Below are 17,972 nucleotides of genomic sequence, written 5' to 3'. Positions count from 1 at the left end.
TGTTCTTACTCAGCATCATTTGATGCTTCTGAATGTCGGCCCATAAAAGTCAATGCAGTTTCACATCAGTGATAACACCCCACCCTGTCACTCTAGCTCTGTCCTCTCTCTCTCTCTCTCTCTCTTTCACCCTTAAATCTGCTGAGCTGGCTGGTTTTTAGGCTGCCAGATACTCTGCATTGTCCGATCAGAGCCGTGCTGCTTTACTCACCTTGCCTTTTCGCTCCCTGACGTAGCTCAACCGTGGCTGCTGCTGCTCTAGCACTTTAGTTTATTGCAGTTGGATGTGAGATATTCTAACCACCCTTCAGAAGAAGAGCACTCCTCTGTAGTTTTGCACTTGTGTGCAACAGGAACTCTTTTCATCTACTCGAGTTGATTGTTCTCATTAAAGATAATTCATATCGGCGGAAAGTTTCGGTGATTCTCTGTGGCTGGTTCACATCAAACAGAGGAACAGATAGTGGTCAGGCCTTTTTCTGCCAAATTAGCTGCTCTAGCGGCCTGACTGGTCTCTGTTCTGACGGGAAGAGATAACCCTGATGTCCCTGCTCAGATTGCTAAGATACACAGTGATGATACACAGACTGCAAGACTGAAATCAGACAGACTCCCTGCACAAAGAGAGATGTAGAGCCATAGAGGATTTCATTTCTGACACATACTGTATATTCAGTTAAAAAAAGATGATAAATAAAGAAGATGCTGAGAAAAACAAACATCTTTTTTTGTGATTATGGATCAGCTCAAAACATATAATGGATATTTCTAAAATAATAAGAAAACGTATATGTCATCATGCATACTGTATTATTAAGAGCTATCAATCTTTTGGATGACGAATAATCATTTATCACCAGAGAGCAAAAACTTTACGGTGCTTCAAAATCTCAATTAATGTTGCAATCCATAATGCAAAAATGAACCGTCTCTCTTACTAAAGATGTTCTACTTAACCTTTTTCTAGATGATAATAGAACAGTTTCCTGACGGCACACTGATAATTAACTGTTTTAATGACTTGGCTGGGAGCCAGTAGATGAAGTTTTGGCGAGAAGGCCATATGTTTCAATGATGAGTGTGTGGTGTTGTTCCTCCTCTCGTTGAAGAGGTGTGTTATGCTATGAAATGTCTTATCAACATTTTTGCCCCTCCGATATCAACATGATTAACATTTGTCACATGATATTTGAAAAGCAATTTCTTTGCTAATTGTTTCGCATGGAAAAGCTCGTTGTGCCATAAAATCACATTATGAAACATGACATTTGAACACATCCACGTTTTTTTAAATTGTAATCACTTCCATGCCTGCGAGGGCTACACACAGCTTTGCTCCCACTTCGGCTGTTTGCCCAGCTTTTTTTTTTTCCCACCCTGTGTCTTCCCAGCATTTTCCCACCATATGCACACTGCTGGTATTGACCCTCAACCCACTCCATCTCTCCTCCACTCTCCGCTCTGATCCGTGACTCACAAAGCCCATTTAACCTTTACCCAGCTAAATGCAAGCCAGCATTCGGCTGCTACCCACTGGCTGCAAGAACCACACATCACTTTTTTTTCTTTTTTTTTATTGTTTCTGCTAGTTTTTACTGGAGTGTTGGGGAATAAGGCTCTTGGCTGACTGTGTCGATTCGGCCTATTCACCTGATATCTTCAACTAGAGGCAAGTCCATGTATGTTTTTCTGCACTATACATCATGTGCAGTAAATGGCACACCTCTTAAACCTCAAGACGAAACAGAACGAAGAGGAAACTGGCTCCCAGACCCCTGGCATTGACTATAATGTATCAGCCTGTCCTTTCTAAAGCACAGGAAACCCCTCTGCTTTGTTATATATTCATTCGAGCCAGTCATCCATTACAGCTATGTGATATATTACCTGCGAGATGTTCACTCTACAAAAGATCCATTAATAAGTGGAAGAGCAGCTAGTTTTCTAAAATGGGTATCACATACTTTTCCCACGGTGGTTTCCTCTGTGTACACGCTCACATAACCAGGTAACACGAGCTATCAGGTGTCAAGGCAAGGGAGTGTCCCTTACTGTTGGATCACAGTTTGGTCAGCAATTATACAGTTAATACAGTCACTCTCTTGGGTATTGTCCCACACTTTAAATTTAACTTGGCTTAGTCAGCTGCGCAAATACAATATGTATTGGTTTTCTTAGCCTTCTAGCATAATAAACTTTTTAAAATTTTTAATTGTTAGTCAAACAAAACAAGCAATATAAATGAGTGTACTTGAGCTTTTTTTTTCTATTTTCAGACATTTTATAACCAAATGATTAATGGATTCCAAATTATTTGATAATAGAAATAATCTTTGGGGCGCCTCGGTGGCTCACTTTGTAGAGTGCGTTTGAGTGCGACCCATGGCCCTCTGCTGCTTGCCATCCCTCTCTCTCTCTCTCTCTCTCTCTCTCCCCCTGACTTTCCTGTCTATCTCTCACTATACTATCTTAAATAAAAGGCAATAAAATGATGTTGGTGAGATCAAGCTAGTGTAGGCTGTTAGTCTGCCTGTACGATATGGCTGTCAGTTATATGGCAAGGTTGGCTGTAGGGTCCCTTTAGCCATGAGAGATTAATCGCGTTTGAATAATTGATATCCTCGCACATATAGATATGCAAAAATATGTCTCCTGTCTTCTTCCTTAGAAGCACCACCACTGCTTTGGTGTATCAAAGCCAGGCCACTAAATGCTATACAGAGTGATGAATTATTGAGTGCTTTGCTCTTCGTCACTTGCACTCACAATCCTCCATGTAGGTCGAATTTGGGAGGATTGGGGATGTAGCATCCTCGTTCTGTCAGAGAAATGGGAGAGGTGTGCAGGCTTTAAAAAAAATCAGGTTTTGGATTTGTTGGTTGTTCCATCATCTTTTTTCTCCATCCGACTTCTCCTGTCATCCTTTTGTAATTTAGAATTTACTCAAACATGGGTTTTTCCTCAGCCTAGACCCAAACGTTCGCCTTCACATTAACACACTGATTGATAATGTGTATCAGGTATCACAAATCCATAAGTGTCAGCACATGGGGTTGTACTGACACAAAGGTTATTGATCTTGGGATTAGGGCTGGGGACCCCGAGGGCGTCAGTGTTGCTGAGAGCAGAAGCCCCTGTTTTTAGACATCTGTGTGATATCTCACAAGCTCATTAACGCAAGCTGGATGGAGTCGAGTGGGTTAACTCAGTTTACCTTTGTTAGCCAAAATCCCTGCGGTCACATAGTCATTTTGTCCGACGCAGTCTCCTCCAGCCAAAAGGAAGGGGATTCAGTTCTCATTACAGCCTTATGATTTTCACGGTCAGTCATGTTTTAATGTGCTAGAGACACAGAGCTGCTATCCTCCTCAATACCTCCTCTCTTTTTGCTGACTCTCCTTCCAATTCATCTTTTGACTAAGAGATAATTGTATGAACAATAAACAAAATGCACCAAGTGACGCTATAAAGATTTAGTTTTACTCAAATGAACAATGAAAATTTTGTTCTGTAGAGACCAGAATGTAATTATTCCTCAAACAGGGTATAACCTTTAATAGGCTGGTAAACATAACAGAGGGCGCATTTGCACAGATGGAGTTGTACTCGACTGTCCCAATGTAAACCCTGGGCTGCTTTGCTGCGAGGTACACTCATTAGCTCAGACAGCATCTGTTTTTAGAGTACCAAAGTGCTGACTGGGGCCTTTGTATAGAGATAGCTACAGCCTCTCTTTTACAGCTGGGTCCGTGCTGTCTGGTCTGCCATGAGCTCAGCACCGCTGGCCAACAAGGCAGCAGAGCCCTGTGGGCAGCAGTGAATAAGCGTATGTCCGTGTGTGTGTGTGTGTGTGTGTGCGCGCGTGTGTTTGTGTGTGTGTGTGTGTGTGTGTGTGTGCGTGTGTGTGTGCGTGCGTGCAATGAGAGATTGAGTGATAGCAAGCTGCTAGGGTCTGCTACTTTTTTAGCGCCATTACAGAGCCTAGGCTTTAGGTCCATGTGTGAAGTTTTCCTCCCAGTGTTATTGATCTTGCTTCAGATTTCTTTCTTTTCTCTTTTTCTATCGTACCGAGGCCTAAGAGGTGATGCAAATACTTGGAGTTGGCTCAAGGACAGATCATGTAGACCTGTGCTTACGGTCGTTTGTTGATTCCTTTTTCTATTGATCACCTCGAATGGGTCTAGAGCCTGGCTTTACAGGAAAAAATGCCCTACATCTATAATGATTCAGGTCATCATCCATGTTGGCTATTAGCCTTGTAGTAGCAGAGGTTGGTTTCACTCGTTGGACATGATCCAATGAAGCTAAAAACAGGATAACTGTATAATAGAAACAGTTGCTTTGAAAATACAATAGCATTGTTGTAGTAAACCTGATTTATCACTGTCACTTGGGGACAGCACAACAAAGGCAACATCAACATATTCACACCTTATAAAGTTGACGTGATTCGCATTCATTTGGACTCTTATTTGTTTCCACATGATGAATTGAAGTCCAGTATTCACTATTTTTTAGCAATGTTTTGCTTCCCATTAACTCCCATAAGAAATATCCGACTCCTTAGCTGCTGAATGCTGCACTATGTTCATTAGTCAGCTGCTAACTACCAGTAAAGTTGAGAGCAATAAAACCAAAACAATGAACTGAAAGATGCTAAAATGCTCTGAGAGGAGGAGGACTAGAGGACTTTATTAGAGCTTTACTTCATTTAAACTCATTTTAAATCAAACAAGTTTCAGACAATCTAGTTTACTTTAGACACTGTGATTTTCTGAGGAAGAGACGAAGGAAGGAAGAGGTGTTGATTATAGGGATTTGGGAAATGGTCAGAGATTGGCAGGTGTGAAAGGAACACCTCTTCAAATATTGATTTCTTCTGCTCCAAAAGCCAAGCTAACAGTGTCAAAGGATAGATATAGTCAATCCTGCTCACTTCCAAGATTGGTGTCAAATAATGAGGTTATTGGGACACACACAGTGAATCTTTTCTCAATGGATTGTCAGCTACGGTGACACTAATGTATCAAATTAGCAAAAGAGCGGATATTTGTGTCCAAAGAGTTTTAAAACGGTGGGAGTGTGATATTAGCGTGTTGTAAACCTGTGATCTTTGATGCTTTCAGACTGACGCGGCTGATTCTGTGGTTTGTTTTGTCTGAGTGCTGGCCAGTGTTGTTGTTTCACTGGGAATTTGTTTAATGAAAATCAGGGCAAAAGGTGGGAGGCAAATGAAGTAGGTTTGTGTGTGCGCTTGTGGGCTCATGCGTATGTATGTGTGAATCCATGTGTGCAAACTGCAGCAGATAGATTTACGCGTGTCCGGTTCACGCTACAGCGACCCTATGCCCACTGCGGGAGGGAAGCAGCAGCAGCAGCAGCGTCACTGCATGACTGAACCATGACAGCATCCAAATAAGTCCAGCCATGCTCTTTCATTTTCAGGTGAGGTCATGAATCATGGCTGTCACATGATTTGGGATGGCCTCAGGAACTTGTGCATGTGGCTGTCGCCGATTCATTGGGGCTTCTTTTGTTAGCCCACAAAATGTAGCCACATTAACAAAAGCTGAGAGCTACAGAGGCTAAAGCCATGCGATGGGCTATTGAGTGTTTATTTGACCGCGAGGGCCATAAACAAATATAGCACTTATAAGTAAAAAAAAAAAAGCAAAGCATACAAGCGCAGTCATTCAGCTAACACAAGAGCTCTGGCTGGTGCATAAAGCTGTTGTTGGGATAGCGCTGTGTTTTGTTTGCTCGTAGCCTCAAGTTCTTACAGAAGTGGACTGTTAATGTCAGGTCTAGCCAGTCTAGTGAAGTGTATGCTTTTGAGCTTTCACATTCAATCTAGTAGCAATGCTGAGTGGAGTGTAATTAGTCATTTTGTGTTAGTCACACACACAAAGTACAGATTACACACACTACATATTAGCAATTCACTGTTCGCACTGTCACCTTATAATGTTCCTGCTGTCCCTTTTGAAATGTTTGAGCAGGTATTCCAAACCTTTCTTCTACAAAATACATACATATAGCACTAATTTGCTTTACCAGGTGGACCTTCCTCATCCTGTCTTGTGCGTCAAATCTCTCTGTTGATTTGTTCGATGTTTAACAAGACCACAATCTTTCCCTACAAAAAGGTAGAGATGGCTACGGTAAGCCAGTGTTTAGTGAGCAGGGCCTATTTATGGCAATCTTGAATTTTTGAATCAATGCAATGAAGCACCTTGGTTTGTCAGGTATTTGATTTGAAGGATTAGCCAAAAACAGCCATTCCTAACAGTTTCTCAGTTTATTATTCTGTTAACCCTCATAAGGATTTTATCCACTTTCCACACTCGTAATCATGCTTTAGTTGGCAGGGTCGATATTTGTTTTGTCTCTTTTGATACAAAACCGAAATTTACTGAACATAATTTTCAGAATGCAATATTTTTTTTTTTAGGTTTAACAGGTTAATGTATAAATGAATATAAATATACATTGAGTTGTAGTTGCTATAATGAGATACTTGGTACGATAAGATCAGGAGCCCATTGACTTTAATTGGAAATGTACTGTCTTGGTACTCAGTCCACAGAAAGGTCATACTGTATGTGAAAAATCACCCTTGGGGCTCACCTTGTGGTTATCAGTGTCAGGTGCCATCACACTGATGGTAAAACCACCCCTCTAATAAGTTTGATCAAAATCCTGATTTGGGCCTGACGCGTCTTCAATCTGTTCTGATCCATACCCACGCATCTGCACGGAAACCCTGAGGGACCCTGAGGAGGGGCTTGTAAATGGGAAAACAAGATGAAACTCCAGTTCGCATGTTCCTTGATATTTTCTAAAAATAGCAAACTCAGTAATGCCATCTCCTGCTATCGCTCATTTCCAGTTTTGATCTTCCTTCAAAGAGTTTTCTGTCGCACGATTGCTGCAGGATATACCAATTACACAGCTGTGCCGTGCTGCGTCTGTGTGGTGTGAGACTGGCAGAGCAGTAGAGTGCGTATGATAAAAAACTACAATCTGGCATCACTCCTCGTGCTGTGGCTTTGTCGAACCATTAAGAAAAAAAGTGATATCCGATTTACAGTCATCTCACTGTGTAACGGCTACGCTGCCAAATGGAATGTAGTGAGTGTAATATCTGCACGTCTGAGCAGCCTTTTGTGTCAGCTTGTCGCTTCCTCATCACAGCTTTTAAGCCTGAGAACAAGGTTTTTTTTTTTTTTTGTGAGGAGTCCTAAATTAATGAGCTCACATACAGAAATCCCTCTCCACTTGTGTTACTTATATTAGAAGGCCTCAATCCTCTGCCCCTCTTCTTCTCTCCTTCTGTGGTAGGTGGAAGACATGCAGTCAATATTAGATGTCTCCCAGGCATCCTATAGGTCCATACCCTCCACTGTTTGCCCTCCCTTGTCAACAGCCCCCTTTTTGTTCCTCACACTCTCATTTCCACTTTTCCGTTTCTTATTGCGTTCCCTCTACATCTGTCTCCATCTTTGTCTTTCCCTCGCCGCCCTTTTGTGTTGTTCCTTTAGATAAGATGGTCTCTAGGCTGCCGGTTACATGGGCATTTTTCAGGGTGTTTCTGACATGTCATGTCGCTGACAGCCAAGTGCTCTGGATGTCATTCTGCTCGACTCTCTCCACGCTAGTTAGAGCCTCGCACATCTTGGTGTTTCTTCAACAGTGTAGGCTACCCTCGGGTCGTTTTGTAAAAGAGGGTCAGAGGCCAGTTGCTGCTATAAGAGTTTAATTATGAATGTTCTGTAGAGGAAGTCATAATGTAAGCTGGACAGGTCCTTTTTTTTTTTTTTTTTTTGCATCCGTGTGCAGGAGTGCATGTTTGTGTTAAATCAGGTTTCCAAGGCCCCCCCCCCATCGTAGCCTTGGGGGTCATCCCCCTGCACAAATCCTGCATTAACATAGAAATCACACTCCGTGGCTGACCTCTCTCTCTCTCTCTCTCTCTCTCTCTCTCTCTCTCTCTCTCTCTCTCTATCTCTCGCTGTGACCAATTTAATGGAGCTCAGCATCATATGGCGAAGCATTTCATCTGCATCACTCTGGCTAAACGGCCCATCTTTCTCAGTCATATTACAAATCTTATTTTTCTACAGTCAGTCAGTTTTTCCTCTGTTCCTCCAGGCCTCCCCGCTCTTCTGTTGCTTGCTGTCACTCTAATGTTTCCTCTCTCCGTCTCTGCCCTACTCTCTCTTTCATACACTCCCTCTGTTGGTGCTGTAAAATGAGTCTGATGATTGGATCCAATCCCCATAGAGCATTCATACCTGATACATTTTTACAATACCCCCCCCCCCCCCCCAAGCTTTCAGTTGTAGAAAGCTTAGCAGAGGCTCAGAAGCAAAGGAATGCTACTTCCTCCTGTTCCTTAATCTTGATTTAACTTTCGTGCTCTTACCGTCCCTGTGTGTACGTGTGACATTCTTGATGACTCCATTGTGTGCATTGTGTGGTGTCGAGTGGGAACAGCGTGGTTGGGAGGACGGTCCCTTTAACCTCTGGAGGGAGGGGAGAAACTAACTTTCAGGAGGCAGTAAATCTCTCTGATTAAACCCAGCTCTCTCTGACTGCTCTTTTTGTGTGGGACTAGACTGTGTGTGTTGTCTGTCATCTGAAGGATGCTCACAGACAAAATTAGAAAAAAAAAAATCCTTCGAATAGCCATGGTAACCCTCCCCCCCCCCCACCCCCCTCCCCTCCTCTCAATCTCTGTCACACAGACACACATATACAAACATTACAAGGGAATGTATGGGTTGGAGACGCTCAGTGGAGACTTCAAAAGCAGCCATAAAAAGGCCAACCTGAAACAGGCCGGTGGCATTTTTCAGTTCCTTTTATACAATTTTTACTGTTTGAATGGACACCCTTAAACTGTTTTCACAGTTTAGTCAAAGTGTGAAAACTAGTAAGTGCACTAGTGTAAGAGAGCAGCTGAAGGCCAGTGATACAGCCCCTTTCAGCTGCAGTAACATTTCCAGGAACCAAGGAAAGTTGTAAAAGTACCCACAGACTGTAGAATTTCAACCGCAGCCATTAAAGTTCCTGTTTTATTCTGTGATCTTTAGCTTCAGCCTCCTAAACGTTCTCTGCTCCAGAGGATAGTTTGTACCTTAGGAAAAAAAAAAAAAAATGACTCAATTATTGTTATCTTCACACGGTCACTTTTTAATATCTTATTTGTCTACTGGGAAATACAAAAACCGTATGCACAATGACACGGTGCACTAAACCCAACCTGGCGACCATCTTAATTAGGTCATTTGTCATTCTCTGTGACTATAGGAACACGTAGACAGATGTAGACGAGCACAGAAAACACACACACACATACACAGTGATAAATAACCCTAAGGCCTGATCCGAAACCTCTTCATACACAGATGTTATGTCTGATACTTGACAACAAACAAGCTTCAGGCTCCTACAGACAGTTGTTGCCCAGGTGTTACCGTCTCCATTTATGAGAGCCACGCTAAGTGTGGATACACATCTTACAGTCGGATTGTGTTGCTTGGCAATATGGCAGAAAATGGATGTGTTTCTGCTCTGTCAACCACAAGCTAGTTGTGTGCGTCCTTTTTTTTTGTTGATGTGTTGCTTTGGTGTTGTGTTGATCTGCTGTTTGCCCTGCCCAGCTCCAGGGCAACTGGTATCTGGGAATCCAGACTAGAGAAAGTCAGACCTCATTCGTGGCAGTCTGGACCACCTTACCCTGTGTTTCCTGTGCTGTGAGCGGGACAGAATGGACGGAGAAATGAGGACGGAGCCATTTAGACGACAGCTAGCACCTGCTAATTATTATGAAGTGCAGGAAAACATGACTGTTTAAAAGCAACTCCCCTCGATGATGGCAGTGTTACCATCAAAGCTACAGTCCACAGAAGAAATCCTTTTTTTCCACATTGACTTGCACATGTTTGATCTTTATCATAAATTCATACATTGGGGATTTTGACTGTGTTTAATATAACTTTTCTTCATAGCAGTCTTCTTAGACATGTTTTATTGTGAAAGGCAGTTAAATATTGAGACTTGGCCATACTGGGTACTGAAATGTCCACTCCTGAGATGGTAGGGGATGACAATACGTTAGTTTTATTTCCCAAAACTACATACTGCATCTGCTTCTTCTGCTGGGGATTAAATATTTGATGATGACTTTCAAGTGTTTTTTTTTTTTTTTTTCCCAGTCTGAATGTGGATATCAAACAACTTGAAATTACATTTTGGCCACTAATGGCCGTTTCAACCCACATTCAAAGTGTTGTTTGATCACGTGCGTGGGTTTATGAGGGTGTGTGTTAACCCGCTAATGGGGAGCTGACATAGGGGTTGTTTTAATTTACTCATATGTGTGTGTATATGTACGTATGTGTGTATGTGTGTGTGGTAATACTGTGTAGGAATCAGATGAAGATAGAAGTGGGTGTTGGCACCCGGCTGTCAGGTTAAGTGTGTTTTTCATGCAGCTCCCTCTGTCGCTGATTGCTGAGGCCCCCTCAGCCTAGGGGATTATGGCACACACACACACACACACACACACACACACACACACACACAGACACGTGCACCCACATTTCTATTCATGCCTGAGGTCAGTTATTCTATCATAGTCTGCAACCCCCCCGTCACAGACACATGCCGTGTACTGGTTCCCAATGGATCTGTAAACTCAGGCAGCTAATTGAAACGGGAGATATATAGTAAATCAAAGTGGGATTGCACCAGGCTTTAACCAGACATAGTGATCACACTGTAGTTGGCATGAGGACATCTAGAGAAGCCAGTGAACATTCACAAAGCTTCACATTCACACCCTTGTTTTAGAGATATTTTAGTCTCTTACCGAAAGTGTGAACAAATCATCTATTTGTGCCACAAGAATTGCTTCTTTAAAAAGCCATTATCTTATCCAATAATATTTAGTGTGGGAATCTGAAATACAGGGCTCGTCAGGTCACCCCTGTCCTGTCCACATAATGCCATTGTTCAGTGTGCTGGAGTCAATATGTACCACGCAGTGATTCTAATGCATCAAAATTAACTAAGAAGCCTGTTAATTTAACACTTCGCTAGCCTGCGGATTGAGTTTTTGCAGTGACTGGTTCAAATAAACAGCAGGCCACCGTACATAACGTTTTATATGTTGTCATGTGTGTCGATACTGTTCACCCTCTTCTGACCAATGCGTCTACTGTTTGGGTAAAGATATTGTGGCTTTCTGATAATGGGCGCAGACAGTTATCCATCACTGACAGAGCGCTGTGGAGATAATGACGCTGTGGAGATAATGACCAGTGTTGTTTGAATAGATTATAGGGGAGACCATATTTGGGAGACCGAAATGAGGCCAGATAATTTCAGTGGCACCATTTAGTTAAAATCCACATAATATTTTGAAGTCTCATTCCCTTTCTTGTTGTGAATGAGATGAGAAGATTGTGTTATCCGAACAAAAACTGACATGAGAGTACTATCAGATAAGCTAACCCTCTCCAGGCTTAAAGTCTTATCACCTAACTCTTAGCAAGAAAGCAAATGAGCATATTTTAAAAAAAAAAAAGTTAAACTATTCTTTTTAAAAAAGGAAATAGCATTCTTTGTGTCTCTTTTTTCGTCTCCATGGTAATGTGCTAGAGTTTGGGGTCAGCTCTGCTAAGCTTCTCTCCTCTGCCACCTCCCAGCACTCTTCTTCCCTCTTTCTCTCTTTTTCCCACTGTCTCTGTAGCTCTCTCCACCCCCTTCTCTTGTGCTCTGATGATGAAGCGCTTTTAGATTTGCCCGTTAATAATGCATGTTCCTGATCCCCACTCGCCCGTCATTTTTTCATGTGTTCTCTCTCTCACTCTCTTTCTCCCTCGCTCTGCCTCTCCTGCTGGAGATTTCTGATGTCTTGTTGCGTTCCCGTCTCCCTTCGTTAACACCCCCCCCCCCCCCCCCTTCCCCCCCCCCCTTTCCCCCCCCCCCCCCCCCCCCCGCCTTTCCCCTCATCTGTGTCCGCCCTCTCTCTGTTCTCAGTTCAGATGAGATCATTCAATTCAGCTCCATATATTTCAAACCATTCAGTCAATATTCTTCATTTCAGTTGTGTTCAGTTCAGGTGAACAGTCTTCAAACAGTCCTCCCTTCTTTCCTTGCCTCTCTCTATCTACATCATAACGTTTCCATGGTAACGGGTCACGGCTTGGGCTTGGGTTGGCGTTCCTCCAATCTCTCTCTCTCTCTCTCTCTCTCTCTCTCTGTCTCTCTGTGTGACAGCAGCTACTCACCCACGTCACCGCCGGGAGATCAGTGGAAAGACCCCTCTGTCATCTTTTGCATTACCCAATGAGTTCAAACAGCTCGACCTCGCCTTATTAATGGCCGCTCACACGATCCACTGTCTTTCTCCTCCGAGCTAACTACGGCCGTAATGGCTTCACGTCTAAATGGGCTGGCGTTCTTTTTCCGTCACATTTGTTTTGCTAATGTGAGATGAATGGAGAGTCTCTCTGGAGATTATGATAATAACATTCATGGACACGAAGTGAAGCTTGTTTAGTGTGTGTGTGTGTGTGTGTGTGGCATGTCTGTGTGCGTGGGGTGGTGTGGGATAACCTTTCATTTGTGTGCGTGTCCCCTGCTGGAGGTAAAAGTAATAAAAGTGACTGGAGACATTTTGGTTATTGATTGAAGGCCTTGTGTTCAGCTAGACACAGTCATTTACTGGGTATTCCCTGGAGAGTTGCGAGGTGTGTGTGTGTGTGTGTGTGTGTGTGTGTGTGTGTGTGTGTGTGTGTGTGTGTGTGTGTGTGTGTGTGTGTGTGTGTGTGTGTGACATTGGGCTGATATGATGAATGAATTTAAGTCTATTACTGAATATGTCCCTTTGTCAATTATATTTTGTTAACTGCATTTAGCTTCTTTCATGAGAATAGTTGATTTCCAAAAACAAGGATAAGTGTATTATATTTGTATTTTATTCATTTATTTTTGTCAACCAAAGACAACAGTTTCAAATATTGAACCTTTACACCACCAGTCATTTCAAGTGAGCGTGTCATTTATCTGCTTGTCCATTTCCTTCCATCTTATCTGATGCTGATTAACTACTGGAAGGACACTGAGCCATGTTTGCATAAATGTAAGCTGTGCAGGTCTTTGACTGAGCATTTCTTTGCCAAATGAGTTGCAATAAAAACATCATAGCTACATAATATCACAGGGGACAAAAGCAGTAGAAACGCTGCTCTGATAATATTAGATTATTCTTTCATCCCTAAACCTTCATAATAGCATGAGCTTCAGAACCGGTTTTTCTAATTTTAGCTGGAAAACAGCCCCATTAATGCCTCATGTTGTTCTCGCACACGCAGGTTTGAACGACCTTCTGAGGACGAGACGGTGGCTGAAGTTGAATCCTCACAGGTAAGTGAAAGATTGCTAATGAATCTATTTTGTCTGCTTTACTAATGTAACCATTATTTCACTGTTGGTAACCCCTGATGTCTCGCTGGTTGAGGGTTTTTTTTTTTTTAAACTGTTGTGCAGACTGTAAACGGCTTCAAGTTTGACATAGATAACATCGTCTGTATAATAATAATAATCTTCACTAATAGCGCGCGCCTGGCCTTGTGCATTTCGTGTATGTGGCGTCCCAGTGTTATTCTGTATATGTGCACTCTCTGCTAAACGGTCTTCGTCGTATCCGTTTCTGACAGAACCGTAAATATCCTCGCGTTTGAAACGGCACTCGAAAGGACCTTTTGTGAATTTTCGAAGCTTTTCAAACCATGGCTGTATTTCAAATAAGAAAGGTCAAGTTAGCATGGAGGGAAAGTGCTGAGTGTTAAGGAGTGACTCACAGTGGCAGTGACTGATTTATACCCTTTGCAGTCTTGGCTGTGCCCTCTTGGTATATCTGCAGCATGTACTGTATTCTCACCAGGTGGCAAGTCAACGAACAGTTGCATGAGGCTCGTTGCAACCTCTGTGTGGCTGTTTAAGGGTCATCTTTTTTTCGCTGCTTTTAGTTGCTATGTTGAATTCCCTGATGCAGAAAAATAATGTTAGTGAGTAGATGTGAAAACATTGACAGGCTAGAAGCTGGGAGTGAAATTAACAGTATGGCCACACCCAGCAAGGCGAGAGGTGTTTGAGTGGAAAAATAGGAGCCACATATTCTGGCATCACCTGCTGCTGAACACACACTTCTATCCACACACACACACACACACACACACACACACACACGCACACACAAACAGGGAGAGGATGCAGACAGTGCACAGATGCCATTTAACACACTCAAATGAACAATTTATGAAAAAAAAAATAAAAAATACAGTTTCATTTCATATTTTATGCACATCGAGATAAAAATAGAATTAGGTCTAAAAAAAAGAAGTCTGACTACTGTAGTAGACAGTATTTCTGTGTCAATGCTGAGCAGCAACAATATAAAGATTGTGTACTACAGGCCTGTGTGAACATTAATACACACGTGCTGCGTCTGCCTCGTGGAAAACACATAAAAACATATTTGTCAGCAGGGAGCAATGTCTTCGTAAGTAGAGCAAGCGAGCAAGTGCTGCAGCACAGTATTACATAACACTCCACTACGATATTTCCACCTCCCATTACTATCATTGGAACCTGAACAGCGCCATAAGAGCACTCCACTATATTGCTCTGATCCATAATTTTAACAGTGAGTCATTATCCTGGCAGTTTATTTTACTGAAAAGATGACATGGACAAGTGGTTTGGATTCAGTTATTGTAGGTCGTGCTGACGGATCTCCTCTCCTCTCACAGTCTTTGCCCTCCTACAGTTCCCTCTTTCCTCCTCTCCATCCTTCTCTATGAGTAATCCTGATGAACAGATGGGTGGAGGAGAAAAAAAGAAAAAATTCATGCCAGCTTGTTGCACTGCTATAACACCGTCAATCAGTCCCCCCTCCGCCCCCCCTCTCACCTCCTGCCCCTTTCCCATTATGCCCTGTTCTCTCCTGTCAACATTTCAGCCTGCTCTACCTCTGCTCCGTCCTTTATCATTACGTGCTTATATTTGCACCGTCCGACCCTGATGGCGTTTGTCGGTCAGTCCATCGATCGATCTGACCATCTGTCTGTCTGGCCATCCATCACGACCAGCAGCCACCGCCCAGATTGCCACGGAATGAACTTGAATGATACTGTGTCGCCACTGAATGATACTCTCCAGACAACATTACCAGGTTTGACACTCCATGAGAAATAAAACCTGAAAAATGAGCCTCCTGTTCAACAGCTTTGGAAAGGTACGATGAACCTTCCACAAGCGAGGTCTCCAGAGATGGATCAGGCCTAGTAATACGCAAAAGGATCTTGCGGGAACCTCAGCCATAAAAGTTGCAACACTCTCTCTCTCTCTCTCCCTCTCTCAGAGACGCGCGCAGTTACTCGTGTCGTAGTAAAGCCCAGAGTCACGTACCGAGGCCACGTGCATCTATCTGCACATCAATACATTTTACCTAGCAATAGCACCCAGGAATACCAATGAGACTTGGCCCGCTTACAAGCCCGGCTGGATTTATGTAGCCACTGTCACATTGTTACACTGTATTAGAATGAAACTGACTATTGATTTTAGGTCCTTTTTTAATTTTTTTTTATCATAACACGCGTTGTCTTTGTCTGCTTCATTCCAAGCACGCCTTTTGCAGCAGCTCGGCAACCAATCTCTGTCATCTGGTTTCTCCCTTGATCCCGATTTAGATTTTAAATAGATGGCTTGGAAACTGAAAACAACCAGATTGGATAGATGAGTAAATAGAGAGGAATATAGTAATTGGATGGAGGGTTTGGAAGCCAAAGAGAGCTGACTGGATAGGCAATAAATGTCATTAAATACAAGGCTATAGAGAAATAATATGAGTGTGTGTGTGTGTGTGTGTGTGTGTGTGTGTGTGTGTGTGTGTGTGTGTGTGTGTGTGTGTGTGTGTGTGATGAGCTGCATTTCTTGTAAATCCTGTTTTTAAATGATGTTTTTTATTTAAAGCATTGATTATTACTCGAGTCGGCATGAGCCACTTATTTTCTACACTCTTCATTGAGTGTACCACACTGTATCTATGACCATATGGGCTATAAAATGATTAGCCACCAGCCACCTTTGTTACACATCAAGATACATTTTTAAATATATAATTTTAATTTATATCTGCCTTTGTTTTCCTTCATTTTTGTATCATTTTACTTTTATATATGCACAAATGTACACAAACACAATCACACGGAGAAACACGTTCCCTTATGGATTTAACCAGCATGTCCCTCTTCTCTGGCTGAGCCCACAGCTTTTGATGAGATGACCTTAGACAGGCGAGACGTGCGCGCGCACACATACACGCACGCACGCACGCACGCATGCACGCACACACACACGCACATACACGGGCACACACCCAACACCCAGCCAAGCCCCCGGCAGCCGACAAACCGGTCCATACGCCTGGTAAAATGGGTGCAATTGTCCAAATATCACAGCACTGTAATTGGACATCAGATGAAGCGAATTTTAATGGCAGCTATCACTAATGGCTTTTGATGAGTTACACATGAATGGGTGCAGTGCTTTGTTTTTCAGCAATTATCATTTTCCAAAGCCTCTCCGTCTAATCCGTGTACTCTTCTGGAGGCCTTCAACACAACCACAACCTGCAGTTTGAGAGGATAGATCATACTGAAGGTTGATTTCCTACATTTCAAATACAATACAAGTCAGTATTTTTGTTGTTCGTGGTTTAAAATAGGTGAAGCACGCTCAAAAAGCCTTTTCTTTTCAAAGCAGGTGTTCATTTTTTCCCCACTAGGCCAACACGGCAGCTTGTGTTAACAGTCCTTTATCAGGCAGCGGGTGTGACACCTCCTCTGTCTGAGCTGTCCTACCCTTCCCGTTTTTTCTCACCTTCTGACAGAGGATCGCTCTGTTACCTGATTGTGCCCAGAGCAAAGCTGTTAAGATTCAGTTCACAGAGAGGCAGGGATGCTCTCCTTCCCTGAATAGGAAGAAAAGGAGAAAGGAAATGACAATAACTCTTTTTGTGTGTGTGTCCGGGTCGAGCTATTCATATCAGGGATTTAAGAAAGCGTGGAGATGCATGGGAATTCACTGCAGCAGGGTTAAATATTGAGTTGGATCATAAACTATACCATATTTGAGTTTGCACCATTGCACGAGTATCGAACCGTATAACTGCTTTTCTATCATTTCTCTGATGCAGTACAGATCTATACCTAGTCTTTTATAACTCGAAGTGTCACCTTGTGCCCTAGAACACCCCTGCCGTTTCAGCGTTATCCCGATGGTAAACAGCATGAAGGACAATAGCCCCCGTGGGGTGGGTTGTAGAGGTGCGGATGGGGGAGAGGCACGGCCTGGCGCATGCTGACCATCAGCACTTCACAAAGCCTCAGAGAAAAGCAGGCGCTGGGGGATTCTGCGGATGGTGCTAGAACAACTGACCCCAAAAAAGGGAAGGCCCTGTGTGTTTGTGTGTGTGCAAAAAGAGGCTGAGAGAGTTTGTTTTGATTAGGTGGCTGTGTGTGATCCGGTTTGGAGACAAAGAGGCTGCCAGTTCTGTATTTTCATTGCAAAGAAGTGGTGTTAGTGTAGGGAAAGCTCCTTTTACAATAACTTCCAACGTAGCAGGCAGCTTCTGATGAAGTCAACAGTTAAATCATGACGCTTTCCAAAAAAAAAAAATCAAGCAGTTGTCACTCGCAGCTGGAGAGTTGCTGGTTCCATTTTCGGGCAAAGACAGCTGAAGTGCTATTTAGCAACCGTCAAGTGTACAAGAATGTAGTGGCCAAGAGTGTGACATTTCCCTGGAAGGAACACCAGTAACACAAGTATTCCATTACCTCATCCTCACTACTAAGTTATTGTCTCTCTTACAACAAACTCCACACCTCTCCTCT

General features: G+C 42.9%; 1 protein-coding gene across 1 annotated transcript in view; it reads left to right on the top strand.

Annotated features, from left to right (window-relative positions):
- The window catches only part of LOC111224594 (neuronal cell adhesion molecule-like), a 51,175-nt gene that overhangs the window by 6,447 nt on the left and 26,756 nt on the right, over window positions 1-17,972 (top strand). The window contains exon 2 of the mRNA XM_022749143.1: window positions 13,386-13,437. The gene's annotated coding sequence lies outside the window, so the exon portion shown is untranslated. The remainder of the gene's footprint in view (window positions 1-13,385; window positions 13,438-17,972) is intronic.

The sequence above is a fragment of the Seriola dumerili genome, unplaced genomic scaffold (assembly GCF_002260705.1).
Source record: "Seriola dumerili isolate Sdu_G_001 unplaced genomic scaffold, Sdu_1.0 BDQW01000138.1, whole genome shotgun sequence".
NCBI lineage: Eukaryota > Metazoa > Chordata > Actinopteri > Carangiformes > Carangidae > Seriola > Seriola dumerili.
This window is presented reverse-complemented; position numbering and strand designations above follow the sequence as displayed.